This window comes from Sciurus vulgaris (genome assembly GCF_902686455.1).
Source record: "Sciurus vulgaris genome assembly, contig: HiC_scaffold_139_arrow_ctg1, whole genome shotgun sequence".
Classification (NCBI taxonomy): Eukaryota; Metazoa; Chordata; class Mammalia; order Rodentia; family Sciuridae; genus Sciurus; species Sciurus vulgaris.
Window position 1 is genome coordinate 816,551 of NW_027632914.1, and position 13,283 is coordinate 829,833.

A 13,283-nucleotide genomic window follows, 5' to 3' on the forward strand; every position below is an offset into this window, starting at 1 on the left:
TCGAGTGCTTCCTTGAGGGCCTCGCCCTTAAGTTCAGCTTATCTGTCTGAGGGATTGGGTGGGTCCTGGACTGGGAGCCAGAAGGCCTGACCGTGTCTCAGCAGGTCATGTTCCTCTCGACCTAGTCTCCCTTATCTCTGAAAGGTTAATATGGACTGTTATGAATGGTCAAATAATATGAAAACATGTTCAGCATCTCTAGCAATTAGAAAAATGTAAATTAAAACTACACTGAGATTCCATCTCACTTCCACTTCACCCAGTTATCCCACTCCTGATCTATACCCAAAGGAATTCAAAACAGCATAGTACACCTTTGCAGGCATGTGCATGGTCATAGCAGCTCAACGCACCATAGTCAAGCTATGCAAATAACATAGGTGTTCTTCTTGCGTGAAGGACAAAGAAAATGTGGTAATATGCAATGGAATATTACTACGCCATAAAGACGAATGAAAGTATGGCACTTCCCATTAAATGGATGGAACTGGAGAATATCATGCTAAGTGAAATAAGCCATTCCCCAAAAACGTCAAAGGCCAAATTCTCTCTCTGATTTGTGGATTCTAACCCTGAACAGGGGAGGTTGGGAAGGGTAATAATAGAAATATTTTAGACTGGACAGGGGACATGTGGAGGGAGGGGAGAAGGAGGGAAACAGGAAGGAAAGTAGAATTAATTGCTCATAATTTTCCTAGCCTTATACTTGTATGTATTACCAGGGTAACTTCACGTTATTATGACCACAAGAGTAGAAATCTAATAGAGTAAGTCATATTTTATGTATGTCAAAATACATTCTATTATCACTATATAACTATAAATTAAAAAGAAACTTTGTCTTTGAACTTAGAATGTATTAGTTTCTTTCACAATTTGAGAGGATTACAGTTTAAAATTAAATATAGTGGTTCCATGCTGTAATGGTGAGCACTCTGGTACTCTGAATCCAGCTGATCTGAGTCCAAGTCTCCATGGGACCTTTCCATTTCCGGGAAATGCAAACTAAAACCACTAGATATCTTGCCCTAGTTAAAATGGACAAAAAGACAAAAAACAACAAATGCTATCAAGAAGACAATAATTAACAAATGCTGGAGAATATGTAGAGGAAAAGCATCTCTAATATACTGTCTTAGGGACTAGAAATTAGTACAGCTATTTTAGGAAACACTTTGAAAGTTCCAAAAGAAAATTCAAAAATACATCTCCTGTGTAATCCAGTTATCCAACTTCTGGGTACACACACACAAAAATATTATTCAACTATGAAAGGAAAGAAATCCTATCATTTCCAGCTAAGTGGATGCAACTGGAAGACATTATATTAAGTGAAAGAAGCCAGATACAGAAAGTCAAGTGATATAGTGCATATTCTATCCTTATACATGAAACCAAAAAGAAAAGTCAATTTGAATTGAAGGATGTGGGTAGGGGACATACAGGGGAATTGCATAATGAATACCAAAACACAGAACAAAGGAAAAAGTTCTGGTTATCCACAGTACAGTGAACTGACTACAGTTCACAATAACCTCTTATACATTAAAAACAACTAGAAGAGAGGGGCTTGAAGACTCCCAACAAAAAGTAATGATAAAGAGATAGAGATGCTGATTGCCCTGATTTGATCAGTACATGCTGTATACATATATTGTACTCCCTATAAAATCACACTGTATGCCATTAAACATGTGCAATCATTACATGTTAATCAAATACTAAAAGTAATTAAAAATAAATAAATTCCCAGTGGGATTATTCTAATTATCTCTAGAAAAAAATCCTATATGAGTAATATTTTGAGGACTCTCAATGATGTTCTGTGCACTTAAGTATTCTTTATAATTATGATTAAAATTTATATAATAAAATATTATCACTATTTAATTTGACAATATCCTAGTCTATCATTGTATTGCCTTGAGAAAAATGTTTTAAGAGCATGTTGTCTCAATTTCTTAATCAGGAAAATGTACTAGGAAAATAAATGTCTCATATTTTCAATCTAACAGGAGATGATATAATAATGTGAAATTCCTGGTTCTTTTCATAAATCTAGTTTTATACAAAGCATTAATGATGAGATGCTTGATAAAACAAACAAAAACAATATCTCCTGAATTACATCATGAATGTCTATTATCTTTTTAGGAAAGAATGAAAATATTTCTTGTGGCAATAACACTAAGGTATCCAAACTAATAGCTAGTTTGAATTGCGTAACTGAAATGCTATCTCAGCTTACAAGTATCAGTTGAACCACATGAGTTTCATGATGTTGCTTCCTCATAACATCTTGAATAGTCATATTGAAACATAGGGGAAAAAACAACCTTGAAATTGGCCATGGTGGGAATATTTACACCACAGAATTTGGCAAACACTATAATTCAGTCTTTTCCTAACCCATTCTTTCTGCACTCCCCCCTGAAACCCCTGAAGATCTGGTTGTTAAACCAACTCACCTCTGATTCTAACACATAAACACTCCTACAATTTTTTCTCTTACCACTACAAAATAGTGCTCACATTGCAGGTTAACCCTTGGGGTGATAACATTGGAATGAATCTTCAGACAGGTATGAATTTGACAGATATTCTGAGATGAAATCCAACTAGTGAAATCATATATCCATCAATGATACTTCCTAGCTTGCCGAATAGTTTCTTCATAGAGAAGGAGAGAACGGACAAGAAAGGGGAAGCGGGGGAGAGAAAGAAGGCCCATTTCTTCTCTAAAATTGTCTATTTCTTATTTATATAACCTAGAATCTGACAGTATTATAAGCCTGTAAAACTCCTTTAACTATAAAGATGGATGATTAAACTGCATTCCTGTTAGCTAAAATTAAGAAAGTTTTAACTGTCACTTTGTGCTTCTGTCAGAGCTGGTAAGCATTCTTTCCTCTGCCTTTCTGCATTTGCATTTATGAGAAGGTATCAGTCTCACATGTCAATCTCATGCCTTCTTAGTAATTAGCATGGTATGAAAAAAAAATAGCTCAGTCTTAGGAAGCAGACAATCCACCGGTTGTGCTGAATTGTTGCCTGTGTCAGCAGTTGGATGGGCATCAGAAAGTGAGGCTCTTGATCTAAGACATTCTTATCCTTTATTTAAGAGTCATAAAACTAACTCCCAAGGTCATCTTGGAAACAACACATGCAGAAGAGGTGCACATGGTCCATAAGGAGTCTTCCACAACAGTCCTTCACATCTCTCTTTCTTCATTTTTATATATTCTCACAAATGAGGGAGTGATCCTTGATTTTTTATGACAAGAAAATAATGGCTGCAGTTCAACCACCAAAAATGTCCATATCATACCCAATGAATGCCCGAAAGAATGATCTAATTTTAAGATCATTATTCAATGTGCACCTCGTTATTCACAAAATCCCAAACCAAAAAATAAAAGTCTCCAAACCAAAACATATACACACACGTAAGAACCAAAACAAGAACCCTGCCTTTTAAATTTCTCTTTCAGTGCCTGTTCAGTGTTGTATTTGTGTGCGTGTTTGTTTGCACAGTAGGAAAAATTCAGAAGTCTTTTTAGACAGCTACAGAATAATAAAGTTTAGAGTTCACACAGTGACAACCTTAGTAATGATGTACAAAGAAGGAGACAGTTATCATTCTATAACTCATTCTAGCACACAGGATGCTCATTTGGTGCTTTATCAAAATTTAAATTCTGCCCTTCAATACCCATGGGAATAAGACAATAATAGTAACAGCCACAAAGGCATTGATATAAATCGTGCATGTCTTTTATTTACTTCTGTGCCTTTTTCTTGGGGATTTTAAGTGCTTCTCACATACTAGTATACCTATCTTTAGAAGGAATGAAAATATAATTAGCCACAGGTTTACATCACCACTAGTATGGAAATAGATGTCTTATTACAGAGACAGATTCAGTAGAACTGAAGATTCTTTTCTGAAATTCCTTTCTTTTCATGAACATTGAGTGGTTACTGGATTTTAGACTTTATGGATACTTTATGCAACACTGATATAAAAAATGCAGCTTGCTGCTCAATTCACAATAGCCAGACTGTGGAACCAACCTAGATGCCCTTCAATTGATGAGTGGATAAAGAAACTATGGTATATATATACAATGGAATATTACTCAGCCATAAAGAATGATAAAATTATGGCATTTGCAGGCAAATGGATGAAATTGGAGAATATCATGCTAAGTGAGATAAGCCAATCTCAAAAAGCCAAAGGACGAATGATATCACTAATAAGTGGAGGATGACACATAATGGGGGGGAGGGAAGGGTTAGTGTTAGGGTTAGAGTTAGGGTTAGGGAGGGGGGCAAGTATGGAGGAAGGAAGTACTGTATAGAGGGTAAAGAGGGGTGGGAGGGGTGGGGGGAAGGGAAAAAATAACAGGATGAATCAAACAACATTACTCTGTAAATTTATGATTACACAAATGGTATGCCTTTACGCCATGTACAAACAGAGAAACAACATGTATCCCATTTGTTTACAATAAAAAAAAAAGAAAAACAAGGAGAAACAAGACTCAGATGATTGCAGAAAAAAACACAAATTCTGTGCACACTCCATAGGTTCAGGATCTCATTAGGGATTTTAAAAATCCAGAGCTGACATTCAGTTGTGCAGTTTGCAGAGACTCCACATTTCTTATGTCCTTTTTGTTGGATGGTGGGTGAGCAAGAGGGTGAAAAAAGGCATGTTTTTCTGTTAATTGTCTACCTCCCAAAGTCTACAAATATTGACTTGAATATTCTCCCCTCCTCCTCCTCCTTCTTCTTCTTCTTCACTTCTTCTAAGCTTCTAGGAGAAGAGCTACAAGAGGTTAAGGAAATGGCTTTTAATTTTTTCTCTCCATCTACATATTATTTATCTCTATTTCTCTAATCCCCTTTGTTTCTGCAGTAGGATCTCAAAAGCTAATGACCCAGATGGAAGCAGACTTACAAACCAGGTCTTCCACCTTGAATTTTACCCAATAAAATTACTAAATAAAGGTAATTCTTCTTTTCCTGCACAGAACACACTTGCATATCCTGAAATTTCTGCTTGCTGTTTCCTTTCAATTCAGGAGCATAATCCTCTCTGGAAAGCCAAAGGTCTTCTCTTCAGGACTTCTCAGTTCCCCTGGCCAGATGCTGGCAGATGCAGGTAGAATGCAGAAGTCATGTTCCCTTATGGAGCCTGGAATCCTCACGGAGAAAATCTCATCCATGAAGTTCCATTTTTTGTCACTGAATAAATTGGGATAACAGCTTTTTAGGAAATATCTAAGCAATGAAATAAGTAAATAAAATGCAAACTCTACAGGATAAACAAGTTCAGATAAATCAACATCTTCCCTTGCCTCAGAGGCCCACAGAAGGCCTCCAGCTGGAGCCTCCCTTTGAAGCTCTCCCTGCCTTTCTCCAGAGGAACAGCAGGGTTATCCAAGGTTCTCCAGGTTTCTGGTCCACCTCTTCTTCATCATCTGTGGAGCACCTATCCCAGGCTTCAAATTATGGACAGCAGGTAGGAAGAAGTACTGAATCCAGATGCCCTCATGACTTGCTCTCCGGTCCTACTACGTAAGTGGTGGGTCAAGAGCTTACCAAGTGCTGCAGATGCCAGGTGGAGAGCCTTTCCTTCCACTTGCTCTGCAGTGCTGCTGGACCTGAGAGCAGAAGCAGGAGGACCAAGCGATGGCTGAGTGAGTCCTGCATCATGGCTGGTGGCTCAGGATGCCTGAAGGAAGAGAGGTGCTCTAGGGGGAAGGCAGCTCACCTCCAGTGAGACAGGAGAGAGGCTGGACCAGAGCAGAGGCCAGGTGAAGCACTGCGAGATCAAAGCCTCCTGACGGACTGGCAAATACAAGCCTTTTTCAAAGGCTTTTCTCTGCAAGAGTCTTTCTCTGAGTTAGATGCCCTTTGTTGCAGATGGGGACAAAATGACCTGGAACCAAAAGAATTTAAAGCAAAATGACCATTCAGAGAAAATGACTCCTAACTTGGGGACAGCAGAAATGTCTAAAACATGAGTAATGTGTATTGTGGCAAACTGCATAAAACAAATGTTGGAAAAACTGCTTCCTATGTGCTACATTGTACTTTTATGCATGTACACTGTGTGAACAAGAGGGTTAAAAGTTAAACAGTCGCCCAGGGCTAAGGGAAAGCACAGGCACAGGTAGGAAATGGGCTCCTTGACTCCCAAACTATTACTATATGCCTTTAGCAGGAACTCACAGGCAACAGGGTGAAAAAATGTCTTTCCTTAAGGTGCAGGCAGGGTATTATGAAATTAGACTGCTTTAATGTCTGAAATAACCATATGACCTTAAATCCAAAGTCATAAATTTATCATTGTCTGAAATTGGTGGATTATCATTCTTGTTAAGGCCAGTCTTTTGGATTTAGCATTTACAGAATTCTTAGTCTCCAATGCATGAAGAGACTTAAAATCCAATGGGGTACCCTGGCAAATGGTTGAATAAAAAGGAATTAGCAATTTTGAAACCAGGATGTGTTACACTTCTGAAGGATGTAACAAAGGCAAGAGAAAATCAATGCCTGGTGAATTCAAGTGGTCTATACTTCATAAAATGATAAATACCTAGGAGCCATGTTTGTGTATAATGAATTACAACCCTTCCACATTCACCTTAGTAACATTTTACAGGGGTTGTATTTTACTCTCAACTACCAATTATGTCATCATTCTGGCATTTACCTAGACATAATGATACACAGCCAACCCATTCTTGTAACCTAATTCATTGCTTAAAAGTGTTTTTAAAGTTAGACTGCATTCTAATATACACATAATGACTCTGATATTGCTATTAAATTTTACAGATTAAAGTTTAGTAAACCTCAAAAATCTCCTGTTGGTTTCTGTGTATCTTATTAATCCTAAAGGAAAAGATGCTCAGCTATTTAAATGTCAGTAAATGTACAACCCTGTAAAAAGCAGGCATTGTGGACTCCATTATGCAATACCCCACCTACCATTTTAGTGGGAGACAGAGGCTTCCTTTTTAAACTGTTGAAAGCAGGTTGTTTGGAGCAGCAACATAACTGCATTAAGCTCCAGAGAGCCACAGTCTGAACAGTGGTCCCCACTGCCTGTGGCCCTCAGGTTGCTCCTGGGTACCCTCTCTCGTTCAAGGTGGTCCCTGTGTTGAGCACTTGGTGACAGCTATGGAGAGACAACTGGAACTGGGGCGAGGGTCACAGGAACTTTAGTACATCCTTCCAAATCTATACTCCTCCTTAAATCTATACTCCTCCTTCCTCATTCACATTTGTTCAATGAGTCCTCCTTCCAGCAGAACCTACAAATTTTAATTAGTACTGCTTGATCTTATTAACGTGTAAAAATATAATCAGATAACAAATTATAGCACTTTGCAATTGAAAGATATTAACTAATGGTATGTGCTACACGAAAAAATTACACTGATATGTAAATAAATGCAAATTCAGATTTCCTTACTGTATCTTGTGCCTACTTTCTGAGAAAGGCAAGTCACTTAAAATCCTTATTTCTCGGTTGTATTTGTTAAAATAATGCATGTTAATTATAGTCCTACATTCATTTGACAAATAACTGAAAAGTTACACAATGTAACTACTAATAATCCATGCAGCTCACTTTATTATCTTATAAATAAGAGATTGAGCATTGATTATGATTTCATTCAATAAAGAGAGCAGATGAGGGGAAGTATATAAAAATTGGGTAGCTGGATTTTGAACAGCTAAAAGGAGTTATGTTAAGTCATTAATTAACAAAGACAACTACTGTGGGTGAGGAATGTGATAGTAGTACATTTTAAGCCCGGGGATGAATTATTTATTTCTACCCCAGCCATAGCAGAGTGCAAGGAGAGTTTGTTTAGCAACAATAGTAGAAATACATTGACTACAGGGCCAGCCTGGTAGCACTGCTTGTTAAGCCACGTTATTTGTAAGCAAATTTATATGAAAAGTATGCCATGTCTAATACTAAACTACTCCGGCCTCAGACTGAAGGGTGATTTTACAAATGTCGTGCTGCACTCCATCATCCCTTCATTTTAATACCTTTATGTTTTTGTTGATGAAATACTACTTACCCAGGGCTCAAGATTCCTTTTAGGATGCAGGCCCTGGCTAGTTGACATGGAAAGCTATATTTTACTGCCACATATTTCAACTCTCTCTGTTCAAGTTGGAGGACACAGTAGCCAAGATTGTTTTTCATCATAGAAATATATTTACATATGTATTGATTGATTTGACTAATGTATGTATTTTTCAATTCACATGCTTATGTTTCAATCTATTAAAATGATTCATGGTCAAATTAGGAGAACAGGCGCTTTTGCTAGAATAGAACATGAATAGATAAATGTGCAGTCTACTTTTGTTTATTCCCAATTTCCAGTTGTTTAAGAACCAAAATGAGAGCATAACTACATTTTCATCAGCACATTTTTTCAAGGTATGAATACTTCATAACTGGAACCATACCCAGCATATGTGCTTGTAGATTCCAACAGCATTATCAAGGCAGAAATTTTTAATAAATGAATGTAGAAATTAAGGTATCAGCACCTTGAATAGAATTCAGTAAAATTTTCAATTAACCACTTTCTTTGCTATATACAGTTTTTGCAACTCTGCCTTTTGCAGTATGGTGATATGAGTACACACACACACACACACACACACACACACACATACACATATACACAATGATAAATGTTAGAGGGCTCCCATTTAGACTTTGGCAACAGGAATACAATCTGCAAACTGCCATTAAGGAAAGCAGAGCCATGAAGCCCATCCTCCCTTAACCCTCTTTTCCTGCTCTCAAAGTCTTTTCCATTCCTAAATCTGAAAGTTTATTCAGCAAACAAATATTTAGTAAAAGTAGGAAAATGATAAGGCTGGTATTTGGCCAAATTAATCGGAAACTGTAAGAGGACCCAAAGGAACAGAATTTGAAAGAGCACACTGGTCAATTATTAACCTATAATCCTCTGTCTAAAGTAGGGATTCACAATTCTCTAAAATACCTGTTTCAACAAGGTTAGTTTACAAAGTATAGATTCCTGATCATATGAGTACCAATCAAATTTCACTTCTGTCTTCTTGCAGGGATTGCTTTAGCCATTCTAAGTTTGAAACAAGGCAAAGATGGACTTTGGAGGTAGTCCTTGGAGCCAAATACTCAATCCAATATCGCCACTAATTACAATGAACTTTAGAGGAGTAATTTACTTAATAGTTTATCCAATGGGCCACTTTCAAAATTTTTAATTAAAGCAAAAAGAAATTTCTATCTTGATTCCCTTTTACCTAATGTTAATTAGTGAAAATATACTTTACCTGAGATTTTTGTAAGACTTTCTACTTGCAAAAATTAATGAACAAATTTGAGGTAATTTGATTTTTTGAAATCTATCTTTACTTTTCATCATCTGAGGCTTATAGAAAAGACCGAGCATGCAGGAATCATTTGGAAGAAAAGGAAAAAGACAGATGAGCTGAGCTTCCCCACTGCTCTCTTGGCCTTGCTCCTCCGGTGGACCTGTCCCCAGCTCTTATTTCTCTTCATGGCTCTGTAAACAAAGAATGAACACAGGGTGTTCAGGTACACTGCCTCCCTGGTGATGCCCAGTGACCAGAACATTCCACCAGGCTCCCTGGGAGGAGTCAGGGTTGGGCTCAGATCCTGGGCCCCTTTGACTCTGTGAGTACAGGTTTGCTCTCTTATTCTCCCCATTTTTACCTGTGACCTCTGTTTCTTTCTTAGTTTATCCTAATATGTAGTAAAATAAAATGCTGAATTATTCACTGTTCCATATGTAAATAGTGTTTTTGAATATAAAAGTACATGAATTTTATATATTAAATTTAAAAATATAATTCAAAATCAATTTTATTTTTATTTAGGAGACTTTGAACTCCCCACTTCATGAATAATGACTGACAAGGAGAGTGGAAATATATCCCTACATCTCACTCAATGTTTTTCCAGGTACCCTCTTGCCAAAGTCTCTTTTTTAATTATCCATAATATACCAAATTGTTGATTAATAAGAATTACATATTAGCTCAGATTGGATTGAGTCAAAACCACACAGAATGATCCCTTGTTTTCTAAAGAAAACAGAATGTTTCAGCATCTGGAACACATTATCAGGCCATCAATTGTCTATTTGATATTGAATCAATAGTCCACCTTCATTAAGCCACAGTCAGGAAGTATGCCCATCTCCAGCATGTGCTTTCTTACTGAAATTTGCAATTATGCAACTATGTAAATTGCCAGCAGGAATTCAATAGAAAGCCTGGGAATGAAGTAATGTCAGAACTCCACAGAGCCATTGCTGCTGTGTAACAAACCCATATTTTTAAAAGAATTTCAATCGTTTGGGAAACAAAATCCTTCTTTCATGATTCAACTTAAGTGGACTGAAATCTGAAGTGATTTATTGGTACATAAGTTCCAATTAACAGATTGTCTTAAATCAACATCCTTATTTTCTTCAGTGTAACCTTTTACACAAAACAGAGAGCTGAGCAAATAATACATAAGTGATCTGTGATAGGGGAGCTCCTAATCATACTGAGACAGAGGGAACAGTGGAGAGATTGAGGTCCAGACTCTGGACATAGATGCAACTCGCTCTGCCACTGGGCTAATTAGGCTGTACTGTGCAGGAAGAGCTGAGAGCTCTGTAGGGCTCCAGATGCAATCTGTAAGACTGGGTTTTTTAATATATCCTCCCTTGTAGGTGGTTATGAGGAGGAAGTGACATATTTAAGGGGCTCAGCCCAATGCTGCCTCACAGGAAGCTCACCAGGCTGGAACCAGGTTGTTCTTGAAGATGATGTAATAAAAGACACCAATGCTTATTTATAGATTTATTTTTAAAATGAACATCTGAGGCACAAATGTTTTCAGCAACATGAAACCTCATGCAAGAAGAAGTTTCCTTCCCTGCATCTCAATCCTGCAGTTTCCCTCTATTAAAGTGTGACTGCACATGAGCATCTGTATATTCCCATAAATAACATATGATTCATGTATGTACTTGTGTACCTATGTCACCTAATTTCCAGTTCAAAAATTATTTAACAATATATCTATAAGTAGTGTTTCTTATCAGCACATGAAGTTCTATTCATGCTGATTTTATTCTGAATTGTGCTCACAGTATCTTCCCTTGGGAAAAAGGAAGCATCGTTACCCCCATGGCATTGCTATCTGTGTGACATACTGTTTTAACCACAGGACAGGGCCGAAGAACATGGAAAGGGAAGGCATTTGACACTCACAATATCATTCTTCATTGCTGCCCCAGCTACACAAATTGGACCATGAAAGGCAGCCAGTGGCCTGGGACTGACAGAAAGGGCGAAGCTGCCCTAAGCCTGTTTGCACAGTTCAAATTAAAGCTTCCTTTTAGGTCTGAGGTGTCCACTTCCATTCTGAGATCTTGCTAGTTGGTAGAGATGATGTACAGCCTGCTAGGGGGCTGTTCTTGATGAATTTTCTAAGTAGTAAAATCACTTATCCCAGAATCTGCCCTGTTGTATATTTTCATAGAGGTAGTGTAAATAAGTGTGGGTCCTGTCTTCAAGATCTTCAAATGCAGGCATGCTGGGATAGAGAAGTAGATAATCCCTTTCTTGAAGAGCTTCCGTGTTTGTCCTGAAAACCTCTGTACTCAGCTAAGATGAATCTAAATGAGTTTTAATTGTATGTTCTAATTCTGGGCATTGGACTCTCTGAGGGTCGATCTGCTTGAGTGAGGAGTGGATGCTAGCACATCAACATGCAGGTGCCTTAAAATTCATGTCCTTGGCTTTGGGATGCCTCATACCTTCTGTTTGCTTATCTATCCTAGTTGCAGTTGAGCTGATAGGTTCTTTTTTTGAGCATCTCAGCAATGTAGCGGTGTGTGTGTGTGTGTATGAGAGAGAGAGAGAGAGAGAGAGAGATAGAGATAGATAGATACTGGGGTATCTCTTTCTCTATTTTTCAGGTGATTCCAAAGTGAGATATGCTGAATGATGTTAGATGGGAGTGAAGCTCTAACTAGTACTGGCTCCAGGGGACAGATGAGTTAATGTAACAGCATTACTGAGTAGCATCTTTTTTTCTTGGGAAGTATCTTGTTTTCCTGACTTTCTCTCCTAGAGACCTCTCTTTAGTTCATCTAAACATTGTGATGCATTAACAAACAATCTGCATTTGTAACAATATTGGTTTAAGGGCAGAGTGGGTCATATTTTAAAGATAGCACTTGTGGATATTTCATGCTTCTCTTAAGGTGTGCTCCCTATCCAACTTGAGAGGGATATGAAACTCTATGGGCATTTTCTAGAAGTCTGCAAAGTATACTCCACCTTCACTGAGTTGACCCCTGAAGTTCTACTGGACAAGCCCTGGGGAGGTGGAACAAGGTCTCCCTGTATTCAGCCTAGGTAATGTCTCTGGTGATAGACTCACAGCAAGAGGTTCATGAAAGGAAGGAGTCTTCACTGGGGAGGACCCATGGTAAAAGGGCAATCAGATATCATCTGAAGACCCAGCAGTGAGCAAGTCCCCAATGCCATCTTTGGGCCACACTTCGGGCTGTGCCTTGCCTCTATCATGATGTAAATCTGGGTCCAAAAGGACTCTACCCATCAGAGAGAAGAACCAATCATGGGATGATTGACTGATAGTGAGATTATAAACTGCAAGAAGCTGACTTACACAATTATGGGGACCAACAGTAAGTCCAAAATCTATGAAGCAGGCCACTGGAAGAGTAGGCTGGAAACTCAAGGATAGAAGTGGAAGCTCCATTCCACAGACAGAATTTCACCTCCTTCAGGGCACCCTGGGTCTTGCTCTTAAGGCCTTTTGGCCACTGGGCTAAGCCCCAAGATCATCAAGGGCAATCTCCCTAACGTAAGATGTTGATCACATCCACAGAACTTTCCACAGTAACACATGGCTTAGTGAATCAATGACAGGGAAATATAGGTATTATGGGCTGAATGTGTGCATCTCCACAAAATTTAAATATTGAAAGTTGAATCCCTGGAAGATGATATTTAAAGGGAAGCTTTGGAGAAATCTTTGGGTCATGAGGAGGCTTCTTGAAGAAGATTAAGATGACTCACAAGAAGAAGCAGACAGGTAGCTTGCTCTCTTTCCAAGATACATTCAAAGAGGCCAGCAACCTGAGCACAGAGGAGCTCCTCACAGGAAGCTGACCATTGTGGCACCAGATCTTGGACTT